Source organism: Olea europaea, unplaced genomic scaffold (assembly GCF_002742605.1).
Source record: "Olea europaea var. sylvestris unplaced genomic scaffold, O_europaea_v1 scaffold273, whole genome shotgun sequence".
NCBI classification, from domain to species: domain Eukaryota; kingdom Viridiplantae; phylum Streptophyta; class Magnoliopsida; order Lamiales; family Oleaceae; genus Olea; species Olea europaea.
In genome coordinates this window covers 482,769-487,918 of record NW_019245723.1, presented here as the reverse complement: position 1 = coordinate 487,918, position 5,150 = coordinate 482,769, and the positions used below count along the sequence as shown (strand labels likewise).

Below are 5,150 nucleotides of genomic sequence, written 5' to 3'. Positions count from 1 at the left end.
TTTCAAGATAATTGGCAAATCTTATAAAATATTTTATTTGAAAATGATTGAATCCAATTCTGTTTTCCATTTGACAATGATTATAACAAGATTAGTGTTCTCCTACGTGTACACGTGTTGAACACGTGTTGTATATAACTTGGTTTTCCCCTATGTTTACACGTGTTGTGTATAAAATTATATATAATGTAATTTATCTCTATTTTTAGTCATTATCCTTATTTTTGAATTATAAGACCCATTTGAATTTTAAACAATATAATAGGTAGATTCCATTTATTATCTACAAGTTACAACTAAAATTATACACATCGTAATTATATAAAATCTGATCACATAATGACTATTCTTGATTTTTAATTATCCTTCATATAATTTGGATAAATTTCAATCTTATAGAGGATAATGACTAACACAGTTCTAACCCTTATCAACTACGTTATATTTGCCTATAAATACTAATGCCATACACATATTTTTGTCATGAACCCCATTTCCTTAGTTTTTGGTTTCATTCTTTAAGTTCAGCAGAAACCCCCTATTATATTCATATTCTATCAAAATCATAATTCTCTTTGCCTCTTTAATCACATCTATTGCATGCACATACACGGCAACAATTGCGTTGACAGAAAATAAACATTTGGAGCGTGATTCTTGGATCTTGTTTTCAAAATTTGTAGATTAACAAGGTAGGATACCATGTGCAAGTGATTCATCCTTGCAATATTATAATTTTTTTTATGTGAGTTATTTCATGAAATGCTAATTGACCTGCGGGTCCCTATGAAATGAAATGTGAGATTGCCTTCGGGTCTTCTCAAATGTACTAGAGCTTTCGATTGATCACCGATTGCTTTTGATGAAATGATGGTATGGAATGTTATAGATTCAAGTTTTAAAAGTTATCATATTGTCTTGGACGCACGTATCCTACTGAGTATAAATTACTCACTCCTTCCATTTTAACTTTTCAGGTCAGATTGGTCAACGTGGATGGTGGCTGAGTGGTGCGCAGGTTGCCAAGTAAAAGAAATTTTTAGGAATCCATAATAAATTTGTTAGGGCATTTTATGTTTCTCTTCAATTCCATTCATGACGCTATGTTTATTTGATTCAGTATTTGAGTTTCAATAAATTAAGGTATTAAATTTTAAATTTTATTTCCGCTTGATGTATGATTATGGAATGATATCGGTAACTCCTCAAATTTAAGTCAATAATATTTGGGGCATTACAAATTCGATTGGAATCGAGCCAATGAAAAGTGGCTTTTGATTTCATCATAACTTTGGGTTTGTTCATTTTTAACGAATTACAAGTCTAATTCGAATGGAATCGAGCCAATGAAAAGTGATTTTTGATTGAATGATAACTTGGGGTTTCTTCATTTTCGGTGAATTGCTAGTCTAATTGGTTTGGAATCGAGCCAATGAAAAGTGGTCTATGATTTCATGATAACTTCGGGTTCGTTCATTTTTTGCGAATTGCTAATCTAATTCGTTTGGAATCGAGCCAATGAAAAGTAGTTTTTGATTTTACGATAACTTCGAGTTCGTTCTTTTTTAGCGAATTGCTAGTCTAATTCGATTGGAATAGAGCCAATGAAAAGAGGTTTTTGATTTTTATGATAACTTCGGGTTTGTTCATTTTTAGCAAATTGCTTGTCTGGCTCGATTGGAATCAAACCAGTGAAAAGTGGTTTTTTGATTTCTTGATAACTTTGGGTTTGTTCATTTTCGGTGACTTGCAAGACTAATTCATTTGGAATCGAGGCAATGACATGTGGCTTATGATTTCGTGATAACTTCGGATTTGTTCATTTTTGGCGCATTGCAAGTCTAATTCAATTTGAATCGAGACAATGAATAGTGGTTTTTGATTTCATCATAACTTCGATTTGTTCATTTTTTGCGAAATGCAAGTCTGATTCGATTGGAATCGAGCCAATGATAAGTGGTTTTTGATTTCATAATAACTTCGGGTTTGTTCATTTTCGGCGACTTGCTAGTCTAATTCGTTTGGAATCAAGCCAATGAAAAGTGGTTTATGTTTTCATGATAGCTTCGGGTTTGTTCATTTTTTGCGAATAGCTAGTCTAATTCGATTGGAATCAAGCAAATGAAAAGTGATTTTTGATTTCATGATAACTTCGGGTTTGTTTTTTGGTGAATTGCTAGTCTAATTCGATTGGAATCGAGCCAATGAAAAGTGGCTTTTGATTCCATGATAACTTCAAATTTGTTTATTTTTGGCTAATTTCAAGTCTAATTCGATTGGAATTGAGCCAATTTTGATTTCATGATAATTTAGGGTTTGTTCGTTTTTGGCGAATTACCAGTCAAATTCGATTGGAATCGAGCCAATGAAAAGTGGCTTTTGATTACATGATAACTTCAGGTTTTTTCATTTTTAACGATTTGCAAGTCTAATTCGAATGGAATCGAGCTAATGAAAAGTGGTTTTTGATTTAATGATAACTTCGGGTTTGTTCCTCTTTGGCGAATTGCTAGTCCAATTCTATTGGAATCGAGCCAATGAAAAGAGGATTTTGATTACTTGATAACTTCGAGTTTGTTCATTTTTGGCGAATTACTAGTCAAATTCGATTGGAATCGAGCCAATGAAAAGAAGCTTTTGATTACAAGTCAGCTTCTGGTTTGTTCATTTTTCGAGAATTGGTAGTCTTATTCGATTGTAATCGAGCCAGTGAAAAGTGGCTTTTGATTTCATGATAACTTCGAGTTTGTTAATTATTGGCGAACTGCTAGTCTAATTTGATTGGATTCGAGCAAATGAAAAGTTGTTTTTGATTTCATGATAACTTCGGGTTTGCTTATTTTTGGCGAATTGCTAGTCTAATTAGATTGGAATTGAGCCAATGAAAAGTGGTTTTTGATTTCATGATAACTTCAAATTTGTTCCTTTTTGGCTAATTTCAAGTCTATTTCGATTGGAATCGAGACAATTTTGATTTCATGATAACTTCGAGTTTGTTCATTTTTGGCAAATTGCTAGTCTGATTCGATTGGAATCGAGCCAATGAAAAGTGGCTTTTGATTGCATGATCGCTTCAGGTTTTTTCATTTTTGGCGAATTGCTAGTCTTAATTCGATTGGAATCGAGCCAAAGAAAAGTGGTTATTGATTTCATGATAACTTCGGGTTTGTTTATTTTTGGCGAATTGCTAGTGTAATTCGATTGGAATCGAGCCAATGAAAAGTGGTTTTTGATTGAATGATAACTTGGGGTTTCTTCATTTTCGATGAATTGCTAGTCTAATTGGTTTGGAATCGAGCCAATGAAAAGTGGTCTATGATTTCATGATAACTTCGGGTTCGTTCATTTTTGGCGAATTGCTAGTCTAATTCATTTCGAATCGAGCCAGTGAAAAGTGGTTTTTGATTTCATGATAACTTCGGGTTTGTTCATTTTTAACGAATTGTTATTCTAGTTCGATTGGAATCGAGCAAGTGAAAATTGGTTTTTGATTTCTTTATAACTTCGGGTTTGTTCGTTTTCGGTGACTTGCAAGACTAATTCGTTTGGAATCAAGGCAATGACAAGTGGCCTATGATTTCATGATAATTTTGGGTTTGTTCATTTTTGGCGAATCGCTAGTTTAATTCGATTGGTATCGAGCCAATGAATAGTGGTTTTTGATTTCATCATAACTTTGGTTTGTTCGTTTTTTGCGAAATGCAAGTCTAAATCGATTGGAATCGAGCCAATGAAAAGTGGTTTTTGATTTCACAATAACTTCAGATTTGTTCATTTTCGACAACTTGCTAGTCTAATTCATTTGCAATCAAGCCAATGAAAAGTGGTTTATGATTTCATGATAGCTTCAGGTTTGTTCGTTTTTTGCGAATTGCTAGTCTAATTCGATTGGAATCGAGCCAATGAAAACTGGTTTTTGATTTCATGATAACTTCGGGTTTGTTTGTTTCAGCGAATTGCTTGTCTAATTCGATAGGAATCGAGCCAACGAAAAGTGGTTTTTGATTCCATGATAACTTCAAATTTGTTCGTTTTTGACGAATTACAAGTCAAATTCAATGGAGCCAATGAAAGGTGGCTTTTGATTACATGATCAATTCAGGTTTGTTTGTTTTTAACGAATTGCAAGTCTCATTCGAATGGAATCGAGCCAATGAAAAGTGGTTTTTGATTTCATGATAACTTCGGGTTTGTTCCTTTTTGGCGAATTGCTAGTCTAATTCGATTGGAATCGAGCCAATGAAAAGTGCATTTTGATCACTTGATAACTTCGGGTTTGTTCGTTTTGGCGAATTTCTAGTCTAATTCGATTAGAATCGAGCCAATGAAAAGTGGTTCTTGATTACATGACAACTTTGGGTTCGTTTGGTTTTGGTTAATAGCTAATTTAATTAGGTTCTAATCGAGCAATGAAATGTGGATTTTGATTACTTGATAACTTTGGGTTTGTTTATTTTTGACAAATTGCTAGTATAATTCGATTGGAATCGAGCCAATGAAAAGTGCTTTTTGATTTCTTGATAACTTCGGGTTTGTTCGTTTTCGACGAATTGCTAGTCTAATTTGATTGGAATCAAGCTAAGGAAAAATGGCTTTTGATTTCATGATAACTTCGAGTTTCTTCATTTTTGGCGAATTGCTAGTCTAATTCGAATGGAATCGGGCCAATGAGAAGTAGGTTTTGATTTCATGATAAATTCGGGTTTTTTCATTTTTGGCGAAATGCTAGTCTAATTCGATTGGAATCGAGCTAATGAAAAGTGGATTTTGATTACTTGATAACTTCGGATTTGTTCATTTTTGGGAATTGCGAGTCTAATTCAATTGGAATCAAGCCAATGAAAAGTGGTTTTTGATTTCATGATAACTTCGACTTTGTTCCTTTTTGGCAAATTGCTAGTCTAATTCATTGAAATCGAGCAAATGAAAAGTGGTTTTTGATTTCATGATAACTTCGGGTTTGTTCGTTTTTGGCGAGTTGTGAGTCTAATTCGATAGGAATCGAGCCAATGAAAAGAGGTTTTTGATTTCTTGATCACTTCGGCTTTGTTCGTTTCTGGCGAATTGCGAGTCTAATTCAATTGGAATCGAGCTAATTAAAAGTGACTTTTGATTACATGATAACTTCGGGTTTGTTCATTTTTGGTTAG

At 33.5% G+C, this 5,150-nt stretch overlaps 1 long non-coding RNA gene across 1 annotated transcript; it reads left to right on the top strand.

Moving 5' to 3' along the window:
- Positions 1-757: 757 nt before the first annotated feature.
- LOC111383645 lies at positions 758-1,163 on the top strand. The gene is made up of 2 exons (XR_002700774.1): positions 758-873; positions 978-1,163. It is a non-coding gene; the product is annotated as an uncharacterized LOC111383645 (long non-coding RNA).
- The last annotated feature ends 3,987 nt before the right edge of the window (positions 1,164-5,150 follow it).